The 16,542-nt window shown below is 35.9% G+C and overlaps 1 protein-coding gene and 1 pseudogene across 8 annotated transcripts in view; one reads left to right on the forward strand and one right to left on the reverse strand.

Moving 5' to 3' along the window:
• The window catches only part of NCOA1 (nuclear receptor coactivator 1), a 260,501-nt gene that overhangs the window by 172,006 nt on the left and 71,953 nt on the right, over window positions 1-16,542 (reverse strand). The window lies entirely within an intron of this gene.
• LOC101328520 (thioredoxin pseudogene) lies at window positions 5,862-6,200 on the forward strand (annotated as a pseudogene).

The raw sequence follows: 16,542 nt of genomic DNA on the forward strand, positions 1-16,542 counted from the left end.
CTAAGTTTCCAAAAGAACAAAACTTTCGAGTTTGAATGTAGAAACAGTCAATATACCTAATAAAAATAATTTTCCTCAAATTAATATATAAATCCAGATAATATCCTAGCAGAATTTTTCATGCCTCTTACGAAGTATATTAATAACGTAGAGAAAAGACATGTATATGCATATACATATATATTTAAATAACAAAGAGAATTATGAAAACAACAAACCAGTTTTATTTATCCTACCAGATATCAAAAGTAAAAAAAAAGGAAGAAAAAGAAAAAAAAAAGTCAGAGGATAAAATACCTAAACATGAAAACTTAATCTCAAGTTATTGTTATTTAATGGGTATAAAGTTGCAGTTTGCAAGATGAAAAAGTTCTGGAGATCAGCTGCACGAGGTGAATGTACTTAATACTACTCAATTGTACACTTAAAAATGGTTAAGATGGCAATTTTTATGTTACGTGTTCTTTATAATTAAAAAAATGTAAGTGAATACTTTTATGCCTCTAGGCAAAGAAACCTTTCTCACATAAACTAAAAAGTACACATAAGTCATAAAGGAAAAGACTGATTGACCTGACTGGTATAATTTCTGTATACCAAAGGACAATATAAGCAAAATGAAAGACTAGTAAAAACCTAAGAGAAAATATCTGGCATCATAAAAACAGGAAAAAAGAAAAAAAGGATGAGTAATCAAAAGACCTAAAGAAATTCTACAAATCAATAAGAAAAATGTTCAACAACCAACAGGATAAGAAACAAAGCATACTGTGAATAGGCAATTCCCGTTAGAAAAAATACAAATAACCCTAAAAAATAAAAAATAGGAAAAAAAAACCTTACTAGTAATTAGTGAATTAAATATTAAAGACTAAGAAGACATTTTCCAAAAAATTTGAAAGCTAGACGGTAACAGTTCACAAGTGTATGAAATGATACTCTCAAAAACCTAATGATAAAGGTATAGACTGAAACAACAGTTCTGGAAGACAATCTGGCAATATCTTCCAAATCAAAACTGCATGTATCGGGACTTCCCTGGCTGTCTAGTGGTTGGGACCTCGCCTTCCAGTGTAAGGGGTGCAGGTTTGATCCCTGGTTTGGGGGGCTAAGATCCTACATGCCTCGGGGCCAAAAATCCAAAACATAAAACAGAAGCAATATTGTAACAAATTCAATAAAGACTTTAAAAATGGTCCACATCAAAAAAAAATCTTAAAAAAAAATTGCATGTATCATCACCCTATATATGTGCCTCCTTATAGAAAATGACAACACTTTCTATAAAACAGTCTTAACAAAAAGAAATCAAACCTGAATCACATCAAGCCTCCATACCTAACTAAAAATTTACAGAAAATGCAGAGAACAAAAAACAAGTTAAACAATGCCATGGGATGCAGTAAGCAAGAGCTAGAGTATGGAAAAAATGTGCAGGGCAAACCACCCAGTCTCTTCAATCAATACTGCAAAATTTAAAAAAGAGAGACAAGGGAGGGAAGGATGGGAGGAAGGAGGGAGGGAGGAAGAAAGGAAGCTGTAGACAGAGAAAGAAAGGGGAATCAGGGAGATGGAGTGAAAGAGAGAGAGAAGGGATGGGAGAAAGAGAGGGAGGGAGAAAAAGAGGAAAAATAGTTTGAAAGACTTTTTTTTAAAGGTGTATCAACCAATCAAACTGTAAACCTCATCTGGATCCTAATTCAAACAAGTAAAAAAATATGGAAGAAAATGTTTCTGACATTAAAACAGTTTAAAATTTGAACACTGACTGAATATTTAATGATACTAAAGAATTATTGTTGGGCTTCCCTGGTGGCGCAGTGGTTAAGAATCCGCCTGCCAATGCAGGGGACACGGGTTCAAGCCCTGGTCTGGGAAGATCCCACATGCTGCTGAGCAACTAAGCCTGTGCGCCACAACTACTGAGCCTGCGCTCTAGAGCCCCTGCTCCACAACAAGCGATGCCACCACAATGAGAAGCCTGCACACCACATCGAAGAGTAGCCCCCACTCTCTACAACTAGAGAAAGCCCACATGCAGCAAAGAAGATCCAACACAGCCAGTAAGTAAATAATTAAATAAATAAAAATTTAAAAAAAAGAATTATTGTTAATTTTCAAGTGTGATAATAGTGTTTTTCTCCAAAAAAAAAAAAAGACCTTATATTTTCCAGAAACACATGAAATATTTGCAGATCAAATGACACGATATCTCAATTTGTTTCAAAAATGTGAGAAGGGATAAAGTGAGAGTACAGATAAAACAAGATTGATCATGGGATGATAACTGTTGAAGGTGAGTAGAAGTTCACTCTTCTATTTTGTCTACTTGAAAATTTCCCTATAAAACATTTAAAGTGCATATACCATACGGTTCAGCAATTCCACTTCTTTTTATCTTAAAGGAACTATCATGCAGGTGCATTAGAAAGTACATACAGGACACTCCTGACTCCACTGTTTGTAGTTTTAAAAAATTATAAACAATCTGCAGTAAAAACCCTGAGGGCCCAAATAAAACTGGTACAGCTATCGTACAAAACACAATGCAGAAACTGAAAATAACAACAACAAAACACAGATCTAAACATGCTGGAGAGTGAAAAAATCATACTGCCAAAATATATAAATATACCCCTTACAAAAAATAATCCATACAATACTATATATTTCCTACAAATATGTGTGTATATATGTATACTTACATATATAAATCAGTGTATATATGTAAGTACATAAATATAAATGGACTGAAAATATCTGAAAAGATAGACACCAAATAGACACCACGGAGAGAAGAGGAAAGAACCAGGACTGTAGAAATGCTCAAGATGGACTTTAGTTTCACCAATCTTTTTAGCATTTCAAAAAGGAGAATTACTTCTGTGGGTAAAACTTATGTTTAAAAAAAGAACATTAATTCACACTTTTGCTGTCTCTTTGCGAATCAATGAATCTTTTTTGACTTTTGTACAGAACCAGAACCAAGATATACCTCCTAGAAAATTAACTATAAAACATACCCTTCTCTAAATCAAGAACTTATAGACAAGAATGTAATCAATCTGGGAAAAAAATATTAGGTTCAACCACACAAAACTGCCAACATTCTAACATTTTTGCCTTCAAAAAATGGCAATTTCATGAGTTTGACATAATAGATTTTCGTATAGCAACACTAGCATTGCAGGAAATTCATTATATTTATATATACTCTACTCCCGAAAATTTGTATGAAAACTAAAATGTGTGAAAAGATAAAAGGGGGATACTATTAAGTTTTTCAAAAACATGTATGTCCCTAATTTCACCTAACCTGTTGTCAACAATATAATTACGTTTCCACATTTTCTTAAAAATCTGTTCTCTTACTTCACACACAATATTGGATTAATGTTCTTTAATCCAATAAGCGCTGACTGAAACCAAAGATTTGTAATTTTCATCTTGGTCTTAACTAATATTCAATTTATAAGCATACTTATCATTCTCAGCTGAATTTCTTTAATCTTCTACTCATTTTTACAAAATAAGAGCAAATATAATAATATACCAAGAACTGCATAAGTAATTTTTTTTAAGATGGTAACACTTTTGAATCCAAAATATTGGATAGACACAACTAGGCAAAATCATGTTAGTTGGTAACTGAGTCTCATTTATTCACATGAAAAGCAGAGTATAATGTACAAAAATATAGGTTGTATTAAAAAAGTCAAAAGGAGTGCTTGTAATTATAATTATTCTTATCATCACAAGATCCTAATACCAAAAATAGACTTCAGGAATTGGGTTTTACCAAAATTTGTGGGAAAGATGCAAGAAATGTCTTATTTTCTATTCTTCCTCTTAGATCTTCAATCTATCTCCCATCAATGCATTCTCCACACTAAAGATCAAAGAGACTTCATAAACCTCTCTTTTAAAATGTCTTGATCAGGTCATTCCCCTGCTTAAAGTCCATTAAGTCCTACAAGGACTAAATGATGTGGTTACTCTCCATTCTTCAGTCGTACCATTTTTGCTATTTTTGCCATTGTTCTCTGTGTTCCAGGTATGTACTCTTTTTTCTTTTTACTTTAGCTTCACTTTTTAAGAATTACATTTTGTAAACTATCATACAATAAAAGAAACTTTTTTGCATGTACAGTTCTATGAGTTTTAGCAATACATATAGAGTCATGTAACCACCATCACAACCACAATACAGAAAGTTCCATTACCCCAACAGAAATTTCATCCAGTTGTCACAAGAATCAGTAATTTATTCCTGGGCTTCCCTGGTGGCGCAGTGGTTAAGAACCCACCTGCCACTGCAGGGGACATGGGTTCGAGCCCTGGTCCAGAAGATCCCACATGCCGCGGAGCAACTAAGCCCGTGCACCACAACTACTGAGCCTGCACTCTAGAGCCCGTGAGCCACAACTACTGAGCCTGCATGCCACAACTACTGAAGCCTGCATGCCTAGAGCCCGTGCTCCGCAACAACAGAAGCCACCACAATGAGAAACCCGCGCATTGCAACGAAGAGGAGCCCCCCCTCACCGCAACTAGAGAAAACCTGCGTGTAGCAACTAAGACCCAATGCAGCCAAAAATAAATAAAATAAATAAATTAAAAATAATAATTTATTCCTTTTTGTTGCTGAATAGTAATCTACTGTACGGATGTACCATCATTTATCTATTTACCCGTCAGAAAAACATCAGGTTGTTTCTAGTTCGGGGTGATTATGAATAGAACTGCTATGAACATTTGTGTAGAGATTTTTATGTGAAATTAAGTTTTTGTCCTCTAGAGTAAGTACCCAGAGGGTGGTTGCTGGGTTATATGGTACTGTATGTTTAACTCCATAAAAAAGTACCAAACTGTTTTCCAAAGTGTAAAAAAAAAATCATTAAGGTTAACACCACCACGCCACCAGTGATAATAACGTTGATACTGTACTCCGCGATATAATGTAAAGAAAGGGGTCCTTCACCTCTTGTAGTATTCTTCCCAAAACACTATAGCCTAAGTGTAATCATCGGAAAAACATCAGACAAACCCAACTGAGGGATATTCTACAAAATACCAGACCAGTACTATTCAAAAGTGTCAGCGCTATCAAAAAGAAGGAAAGACTAACAAATTTCACCCTGTACTACCTTTGCAACTTTTCTGCAAATTCCAAATTTTCTTTTTTTAAAAGAAATGATTTTGATTTTAAAAGAAAATGATTTTTAAAAGAAATGATGATTTTGAACATCTTTTCATGTATTTATTTATCAACCTTATATCCTCTTTGACGGAATGTCTATGTCTTTTGCCCATTTTTAAACTTAGCTATTTGTTTCTTTACTCTTGAGTTTTGAGAGTTCTTTATATATTCTTAACATAAGTCCTTTATTGGATACGTGATAGTCAAACATTTACTCCCACTTTGTAGCTTGTATTTTTATTTTCTTAACAGTGTCTTCCACAGAGCAAAAAGCTTTTAATTTCTATGAAGTCCAATTTATCAATTTTTTTCCTTTAGTGGATCATGCTTTTGGTGTCATATCTAAGTATTCTTTGCCTAACCTCAAGTCACAAATATTCTCCCTTATGCCTTCTTCCAAGAACTTTACAGTTTCACAGTTTACATTTAGATCTATGATGCATTTTGAATTAATTGTTATATAAAGTGTGAAGTATAAATCAAGATTCTTTTTTGCATATGAATGCAAAGCCAACACCATTTACTAAAAAGGTCACTGTTTCTCTCCTGAATTGCTTTTGCAACTTTGTCAAAAATCAACTGGCCAAAGCTCTGTCCAGCCCCTTGGATCCATTTTCATTGCTTCCACCGTGAGGTCGCTCATCAGACCCCAGCAGCCAAAATGGTGAAGCAGATTAAGAGAAAGTATGCTTTTCAGGAGGCCTTGAACAATGCAGGAGAGAAACTCCTAGTAGTCGACTTCTCAGCCACATGGTGTGGGACTTGCGAAATGATCAAGCCTTTCTTTCATTCTCTCTCTGAAAAGTATTCCAACGTGGTGTTCCTCAAAGTAGATGTGGATGACTGTCAGGATGTTGCTTCAGAGTGTGAAGTCAAATGCATGGCAACCTTCCAGTTTTTTAAAAAGGAACAGAAAGTGGGTGAATTTTCTGGCACCAGTAAGGAAAACCTTGAAGCCACCATTAATGAATTAACCTCATCATGTTTTCTGAAGACATGACCAGCAAACAGCCATTGGCTGTCTAAAACTTGTAATTTTTTATTTACAAAAAGGAAAGGTCAAGTATAAACACTATATACCTAACTGCCATCTGATAAGTGACAATAAAATATTAACTCTACCCTTTTAAAAAAAACATCAACTGACGATATTTCTGTGGATCCTATTTCTGGACTGTCTACTCTGTTCCAATGATCTATGCATCTATCCCTTTGCCGATACCACACCATTTTTATTTCTGTACTGACATTCTTTTAGTACCTCCAATATGCTCCTTCGTTACTTCAAGAACTTCAGATATGCTGGTTCTGTCTTCCTGCACATTCTTCCGCTCTCACCTAGTAACTCCTAACTCATCTTTCAGAATTTTAGCTTAAATGTCACTTTCTCAGGAAAAACTCTGCATCATGAAAGTCAGAGAGGTTTTAGGAGAAAGCAGAAAAAAATCAAGATGCATCAGTCCAATAGGGCAGCAGTCCCCAACCTTTTTGGCACCAGGTACTGGTTTCGTGGAAGACAATTTTTCCACGGATGGTGGGGGGGATGGTTCAGGCGGTAATGCGAGTGACGGGGAGCAGCAGATGAAGCTTCCCTCACTAACCCACCCTGCCACTCACCTCCTGCTGTGCGGCCTCGTTTCTAACAGGCTGTGGACTGATACCAGTCCACAGCCCGGAGGTTGGGGACCCCTGAAATAGGGCATCCAGTTACCAACTCAGCAAGAGTCAGAGACTACCAATGACTTTAAGAAGTTATTAGGATTTCCTAAGCTTTGTCACACCTCTGTGTTTATTTCTGTCATGACCAGCACCCCTTCTCTACCTCTTACTCCTACCTTTCCCGTAAAGCTTAGCTGTAAAATCCTAAAAGCAAAAAAGGGAAAGTGTACTTATCATGCTGGCAAGTAAGGGGGAGCTGCCAATACGTCACTCCACTTCTGCCCTGGATAAGTGTTGGAGATAGAAAAGAGTCTCTAAGGAACAGAAGAAAGTGGATGAATTACCTAGGACCTAGACAAGGAGAAAACTAATCTAGGTTTAACAACAAAAAGGTACATCCCCCAACAAAAAAGCTAAGACAGTAATGTGGAAGACGCTGATCTTTGTATTAAGTAATTACAATTTAGAGAACTAGTTAGGAAAGGAAGGTTAAGACTTCTTTTAAAGAACCTCTTCCCTTAAAATGCCAAGTAGTTGACAGTAATGATTTCAAAATACTATAATCAGAAAAAAGAAAAGCAAAGTTAACTAGTATTTTCTGAGCATTGTTATATGCCAGGGACTGAGATGGATATTTTATGTATGTGTTCTCATGTAGTGTTTATAAAAAATCTGTGAAGTAGATATTATTATTTCTACTTTATAGGGAAAGAAATTGAGTTTATACAGCTAGATTAGTTCTATTTCCTCTTTGTTCTTATTCTCGTAACTTGTTTTTATAACTATATGCATGAAAAAATAAAGCAATATACAAAAAGATCTCAACTTAAATGAGAAAAGACAATTAACAGACACCAGTACTGAGATGACAAACATGTCTGAATTATCTAACGAGGATTTTAAAGCAGCTATCCGTAAAATGAACCAAAATGCAATTACAAACACTACTGAAACAAATGGGAAAACAGAAAGTCACAGCAAAGAAACAGAAGACATAGAGAAGGATCAATGGAAATTTTAGAACTGAAAAATACAATAGCCAAAATTAAATTCAACGGATGGTCTGAACAGCAGAATGTCGATAACAGAAGAAAGAGTCGATCTTAAAGAAAGTGAACTTAAAGATCGATCAATAGAAATCATCCAGTCTGAAAAAGAGAAAAAGAAAAAGAATAGATTGAAAAAAATAACGGAGCCTCAGGGACCTGTGGAACAATTACATAAGATCTAACATTCACATCATCAAAATCCCAGAAGAAGAGGAGAGAAAATGTGGGCTGAAAACTTATTTGAAGAAATAATGGATGACAGTTTTTCAAATTTGGTGAAAATCATAAACTAACAAATTCAAGAAGCTGAGCAAACTGCAAACAGGTTAAACCCAAAGAAATCCAAACATACACACATTATAATAAAGTTTCTCAAACTAAACACAAAGAAAAAAATCCTGTAAGCAGCCAGAGAAAAACAATGCATTACCTACAGGGGAATTTCTCATCAGAAAACCATGGAGGCCAGCTGTACCAATTCCAAAACAATGCATGAGTACTTCATTCCCTACTTTATTACAGTTATTCAATAAGTACAAAAAGGTACTTATGGAGGCCAGCTGTACCAATTCCAAAACAATGCATGAGTACTTCATTCCCTAATTTATTACAGTTATTCAATAAGTACAAAAAGGTTATTCACTATTGTTTCAGTTAATTACCCAGGAGGTTGAACTCTTTTCCTTACGTTTGTTTACTCTATGTAAACTCTATTTTGACCTAATGGACACGACTTTATCAATGTACTTACTGGAATCTTAGTGTTGTAAATATTTTTAAAATATTCATAGTTATTTTAGATAGGATTTAAGGTCAAATTTGTAAATATTTTCCATTTTGTTATTTTTCTTTTTAATTTTGTGCTGGTTTTTTCATATAGATGTACTTAATTTTTTAGTCAATTTTTGAGTCTTCTTATTTTGGGTTACTATTTGCATAGTTTCACTAGTTTTCCAGTTTTTAAAAAGTTAACCATACATTTGCATACAGACAGGTTCAACACTAATTTTTCTAACTGCTACCTGATCACCTCAAAAATTAATGAAATAATTCTATCACTTGATAGACTTTATGCTTGCTATTGTATACTGAATTCCTAAATCATATTTTCTCAATTCTAAAAATGCTTTTCTTAAAATAATATTTTTAGGTTTCTGAAACTAGGAGAAGTATCAGAATTAATGTCCAAAAAAGGTACCAGTAGTTAAGCAAAAGAGTAAGTTGTGATGTATGTAACTGCTTGCCCATGTGTAAACCTATGGGAAATACCTTCCCATAGAAGGTATCTGTTTATCCAAATATCACCACAGCTGAATTTACTGCACAGATAAACTCACAAGCCTTTGAATTTTAAGTTAAATCTGAAAGCCTAACTGTCGCTTGAAAATGTTTTCAGAAAGCACTGAAATAAAAAGCTATTGTGATGCAAAAATTGTCTGTTGCGAGACAAGCAAGAGCAATTAAAGGCAGTAGAAATTACCCAGTCCCTCAAAATAGATCACAGAATTAGCAGAGCTGGGAGACACTGGTGTGACCAATTTACATTTTACAAAGTACTATTACCCAAGGGCTGGATATCTGTCAAAAGTTTCCAGCTGACTCAAAAAAGAAGTTATTTAATTCACAGTTTATAGAAAAACTGAAACCATGAATTTAGCCAACAAAGAAAAGCAGTTAAATTCCAAACATTTCCCATATGACTCAAAACTATACTGACAATCATAATGTATAGAAAAGCAGCAACAGGTGAGGAAAATCAGTATGTTAGTATGAAAAAGGATTAGACACACTCTTGCATTACGATTCCAAAGAAGATGGTATAGAAACTGTATGGATAAATGTATGCTTCTGTCAATTAATTTCTAAGAAGGATGTGAAAAATAAATTTAATGTTTCTTCTTTCTTTAAAGTATATTCAATCAATAGTATATATCACAATTAATAGTCTTAGAATTGAGAAAATGCACTGTGTGTATATATGTGTGAATATATTTGTCTATGTCTATTCAGTCACTTATTTGCTCATTCATTTCTGGGTAAAGGAAAGCAAGAACAGAGAAGCAGGAACAAAACTAAAGATAATAATGAATAAAGATCAAACCCTTCCAAGATCCTAAAGGTTACTGTGATGCAGAAAAACACATGATGAAGTAAATACAACCCAGTGAAAAATGACAACCAGATAGATAACTTACTAGCAAATAACATAGCCAAAAAAACCCTGATAAAATTAAAGGTAATAGCAAATTGAAACAGCTGAGAAAAAGTAAGTAAAAATAGGTCTTAATTCAGTTGAAAATAAGAGTATTAAGAACTTATTAAAACTATGTAGTACCTAACCAAGATTCAGAATACCATAATTCTTGATCAACCACCCTACCACTGCAGTAGGTTCCAGAGAATGAAAGTGAGAAGGGATGTACCAAAATTGCCTGTTTATTATTATCAAAGGGTTTGGACCATAGGCAACTAGGGACTCCTCTGCCTCAGTTACAGTTAAGCCTAACACCTGAAACACTGAGAACAAGCCAAATGATTTCCTGGCTTCTTTTATTTAGGTCCACATCTTAACCCACAGAAAAGAAGGAAAAGATAATCGAGTACTTCTACAAACAGCCATGATGGAGTAACAGGGACCTGATTAATCCTTCTGGTTATACAACCAAACTGGATAAAATAAACAACAGCTTTCAGCTATTGGACAACAGTCAAAGCAGGAGTGGGATCCCTGAGAAAAGGGGAAAAAAATTAGGTGAGACCTCCAACTGCCTCACTTTACACCCCTGAAGCAGTTTCCAGGATGCAGGGTAGAGAGGGAGGACTTCAACAGAGCCTGGCAGTCTCAGAGAGTTGAGACAGACTGACAATGTTCAGGGAAGCCAAAGCAGCCAGAATCTGGCTAAAGCGTACCAGAGAGAAGGGACCTGCAGACACAGAGCTCTGGAAATCTGTAGAGGTCTCCCCTCAAGTCTTTGACAGGTCATCTGCGAGAGGAAACTACCTAACGTTGGGGAAAGGACCAATGAAAAACAAATAGGTCAAAGAAGTCCCAAAACTCATACAAGGGTAGAGATAATTTGTATTCCCACCAAGTAGAGTGAAAAGACCTCATAATGATAGGGATAGAATAGGATAGTTATACAGGTAGTTGTAGAAGTCCCACTAAGGGACTATAGATAGAGAGGGAAACCTAGGAAACTTTGGGAGACCACTGTTAAGTTAATGATCATTCAAGAAAGCTATTGGAACGTCATGGAATGAAGCAGCCTTGCTTAACTATAAAGCCATAAATAAAAGCACAAGATATGCCCCAGGCCATTAGGTGGAAGAAAAATGTCACCACCCTTCTACTGACTTGAATAAGTGCTATGATAATCCTAGATTGACCTCATAGGGTGAGACACTCTCCTGAATGATACGAAGAAGGAACTAGTGATGTAAGCCCCATGTCTACTCGAAGAAGGCAGTCTTTTCCCCTCCCCCTTTCCTTTGACTATAAAATTGTAGCCCACTTAATCCTCAGGGCAGAGCTCCCTTGCCTGCCTGCTTGCATCTCTTACAAGCGTCCTATATTAATAAATCTACTTCTTGCCTATCACTTTGCCTCTCGCGGAATTCCTTCAGCGCTAAGACATAAGGAACGTGAGTCTCAGTAAGTCCAGACACCAGGTGAGTGACTCTAATTAAAAGACCGTGGGTTGGAGTCCCAAACAGAGTTTTGGCCTGGTTCAAGTCCTGGCCGCATGCATTCAAATCCCTGCTGCATGTGTTCAAGTCCCAGTCTGAGTTACACGGTTTTAATAATACATGAAACATTAAGTAAAGTCCTCAAAAAGTAGCAACTCTAAATTAGCTCAAGGAAATAAGGATGCCCAGGACCCACCCTACCAAAGCTTCCTCAAAACAAAGTGAATCGCAAAAAAAATCAAAGTGATTTCAAAAAGTTTAACTGCATGCCAAATTTAGACCAACATTACTTAAAGGAATACAACAAAATCCAACACCCGGCAACATAAAATTCACAATGACATCCAATGAAAATTTACAAGGCATATAAACTAAAAGGAAAATATGACCTACAACCAAGAGACTAACAGATCAATAAAAACAGACACAGAACTAACAGATAGACGGAACTAAGCGGACAAAGTTATTAAAAGAACTACTATATATATGCTCAACATGCTCAAGAAGGCAGAGAAAGACATGGCGATGTTTAGGTGAGAAGGGCAAGATTTTTTTCAAGCCCAAATGAAATTTCTAGAAATAAAAAACACAAGATCTGAAATGAAAAATACACTGGATGGGATTAATAGCAGATTGGACAATTAATCTGAAAACACACAATAGAAAATATCCAAAATGAAGCACAAAAAGAAAAAACAGAAAGGGAGAAAGGGAGGAAGGAAGGAACGAGGGAGGGAGGGAGAAAGGAAAAGAAGGGGAACACCAATAATTTGTAGCAATACATCAAACTAATATACATGTAATTGGGATCTAAAAGCTAGAGGGAAGAAGGTGATAGAAAAAAATATGTAGAGAAATAATAGGCAAATGTTTTTCAAGCCATAAACCCACAGAACAAAGAGGCTCAACAGAATACAGGAAAGATAAACAAAGAAAACCACACTTAGAAATATCATAATCAAACTGTTGAAAACCACTGATTAAGAAAAAATGTTAAAAGCTGACAGAGGTAAGGAAAAAGACTCATTATGTACAGAAAAAGACTTCTCATTGGAAACTATGCAAATGAGAAGTCAGTGTAGTGACACTGCTAAGTACTGGAAGAAAAAAAGTCAACTTAAAATTCTATATCCAGGGTTTCCCTGGTGGCGCAGTGGACAGGAATCCACCTGCCAATGCAGGGGACACGGGTTCAAGCCCTGTTCCAGGAAGATCCCACATGCCACAGAGCAACTAAGCCCGTGCTCCACAACTTCTGAGCCTGCGCTCTAGAGCCCGAGAGCCACAACTACTGCAGCCCGCACCGCTGGAGCCCCTGCTCCGCAACAAGAGAAGCCACCGCAATGAGAAACCCATGCACCACAATGAAGAGTGGCCCCCGCTCACTGCAACTAGAGAAAGCCCATGTGCAGCAACAAAGACCCAACTCAGCATAAATAAATAAATAAATAATTCTATATCCAGTTAAAATATACTTCCAAATGACTATGGAAATGTTTTTAGACAAAGGCTGAGAAAAATCCATTATAAGGCATGCACCTTTTTTTTTTTTTTTTTGCGGTACGCGGGCCTCTCACTGCTGTGGCCTCTCCCGTTGCGGAGCACAGGCTCCGGACACGCAGGCTCAGCGGCCATGGCTCACGGGCCCAGCCCCTCCAAGGCATGTGATATCCTCCCGGACCGGGGCACGAACCCGCGTTCCCTGCATCGGCAGACGGACTCTCAACCACTGCGCCACCAGGGAAGCCCCTGCACACCTTTTTAAAGAAATGTTCTTTAGGCAGAAGGAAAAGAATATCAGATCAAAATTTGGATCTACATGAATATCAGATCAAAATGTGCATCTACACAAAGGAATGAGGAGTACTAGTAACACTAGTAAATATATTAATAGATATAAAAGACATCTTTGGGGCTTCCCAGGTGGCGCAGTGGTTGAGAGTCCACCTGCCGATGCAGGGCACGCGGGTTCGTGCCCCGGTCCGGGAAGATCCCACATGCCGCGGAGCGGCTGGGCCCGTGAGCCATGGCCGCTGAGCCTGCGCGTCCGGAGCCTGTGCTCTGCAACGGGAGAGGCCACAACAGCAAGAAGCCCGTGTACCGCAAAAAAAAAAAAAAAAAGACATCTTTGTCTAAGGTTTTAACTTCTGGATTTGCTTTTTTTTTTTCTCAATTGTCTTAATTTCAAAAAAAATCTGTGCTTACAGTAGAAACTAAAAAACTAATCCCCTGAAAGAATCTCACTCCCATGAAGTAACCATTGTGAAGATATTCATAACATTAATTGGGCATATTTCCATCTTTTTATAATCTCCAGAACTATTTCTCACCATAGGAATTATATATTCCTTGAAAGCTAGAAAAGACTCACTGGCAAAACAATCTGGCCCCAGAACCAATTTTTTGAGAAAATTACTCGAACTTTTCTTCCATAGTTTTCTGGGTTGCCCAGATTTTCTTCTTCTTAAAGTAGTTTGGGCATTTAATTCATTTCAGAGAGATTTCAAATAAATTGGCTTATGGTTACTAAATAGAACTCTCTTATAATTCTAAAAATCTCTTTTCTGCTTTTATGTCCTGTTTATTCTTCCTTACTTTGGTTTTCTATCTTTTCCTTGATAAAATCAGTCAGATATTTACTTTGTTTTTTAACCTTAAGAAGTAGCTCTTAGATTTTTTTTAATTCTACAGTTTGTTTTTCAGTTCATCTGTTTCTGCTTTTATCTTATTTATATCCTCCCTTTCTCCCAGGCACTAATTTTGTTGGTTTTATTTGTTGTTTTACTAAAATCTGAGGTTGAGTACATTTCTTTTTCAAAAATCAATTTTCTAAGGTCAATATCAGTCTTTGCCTAAGTCTGTATTTAGTTTGCTATATAATCAGTTATTGTATACTTGATCTCCTGGTTGATTCAATATGATTTAAGAACATTTTCTGTTTGATTTTTCCAAGTGGTTGGAGTAGCACATTTTAAACTTCTGTTATAGTGAGAGATTGGACATGTCTAGTTTTAGCTTTTCTGGAGTTTACTGACGTTTTCCTCCTGGCTTAACCTAATTTTTTTTTTTTTAATGTTGCACAGTCAACTGGAAAAGTATACTTAATCCGAAACTTAAATGGAAGCTTTATAAGTAACTAAATAAACCACGTTACAAGCAATACAGGTCTTACACTATACTTCAGGCTTTCAATTTTTACTAGCAGGAAACGCATCCATATATGAAGAGTAAGGTCAGACGTTCTCAATCTTACACCTAACCTAATTTTAGTTTACACTGCTAGACCTGTCATAGGCAGAGTGTTTTTTAATAATATAAGGAATTTCTAATTCTAAGCAATGTCCAAAAATTCTCGAAAATATTAATAGCTATTTAAATTCATTTCCATGTTCATTTTTAATTGAAATAGGAGGTTAAAGTGATAAAAATACTTGAAAGTCACTCCATATCAAACACCATTTCAAAACCAATAAGGCATCCCTCCTTAAAACAGTAAAATGTGATTTGACTAGCATGATAGAGCTATGACTTTTCTTGTATGAGACACTACACTCCAACTAATAATTAGTGACTACAATAACTTTTCAGGAGCCCTATCATATCATAAAATTATACTGAACTAGCAAAATCCCTAAATCCCTGGTTTTCCCAAATCCACGCTTTTGCAGCTTGTTTAAACTAGAATTCGCTTTCCTTTTCAATTCTGATTAAAAATCAGTTTCTGAACTCAAGCTTTTGGTTTCACTCCAAGATGAAGAGATGGAGGAATCCTGGCTCTCCTGTGAGTTAATTTCAAAGTACACCTTATTAAGATTCATTTTCCTCCTACAAAAAAAATTTTTTTTGGTGTTTTATTTTGCTATGCAGAGTTTTTTATTTGCATACGTATATATGTAATAACAGTTTACACTTCACAGGGTTACTGGGATAGTATCTGAAAATATATATTTAAGTATCTATCACATTGCCTGCTGCATAGCAAACACTAAATATTAGCTATTATTATTATTATTATTACATTTTTGTTTTCTCCTATCAGCTTTCTTTTCTCTTAAATTCACTGATCCCATACTCTGTAATTGACCACTTTAGCTATGCCTCCTCATTTAAGATCATCTTCAGAACAATAAATGGTTCAAGGCCTTTACCAACTAACTGATGACAGATGTTAAACTGAGCACCTCTCAACTGTGCTTAATCTTGCATATCACCTTTTGGTTTCCATAGCATCCAGGTGTAGTTTGGAGAGTATTTCATCTTTCCACTCAAAGCTTTCAGGATCGGATAGAAGAGTGAGTTTCCACCACACACATTTATTTTATTCTTCAAAAAATATGTTTTATTTCTTACCAATAAACTAGTCCATAAAAGCAAAACAGTCAAGTAACTGGTTATTCAATTTCAATAGCTGTGCCATTCAATAATTATATTGAATAATTATATTCTGTCATTTAGAAAATGGAAGAAATTCTTGTGCCTCTACAACCTTCAGTTTCCAAATAGTTTCATATAATTTCCAAAAATACCATTAAAGATATGTTAAAAGGTTGTTTCAGTTTATTGCTATACAAAATAACAAGCACATGGGATGGAGGGAGCAAGGCAGTGAAGGACAGAAAAATAGCACAGCTTTCAACTAGCTACACCGAGTTTTCAGATGGTCACCTTCCACAAACTTCAGGAAAAGGTTATCTGTAATTATGAACAATCTCTTTCTCTTGAGGGTGAAACCAAAAATTGTCCTCCTTACTGAGGCGTATATGCCTCCTTTCATGAAGCTTAGCTATCTTACAACATCATAATGTATTTTGCTGCTGGCCAAAGAGAAATGTAAATATCCCATGGAGTTGGGACAAGTTACATTTTCCCCTAAATTGTTCCTACCTCACCCCCTAGTAGAGAAGTATTATTTTGGCATCCAACTCTCTCGGTAATCTTTCTCAAACT

The sequence above is a fragment of the Tursiops truncatus genome, chromosome 14 (assembly GCF_011762595.2).
Source record: "Tursiops truncatus isolate mTurTru1 chromosome 14, mTurTru1.mat.Y, whole genome shotgun sequence".
In the NCBI taxonomy this organism is placed as follows: Eukaryota; Metazoa; Chordata; class Mammalia; order Artiodactyla; family Delphinidae; genus Tursiops; species Tursiops truncatus.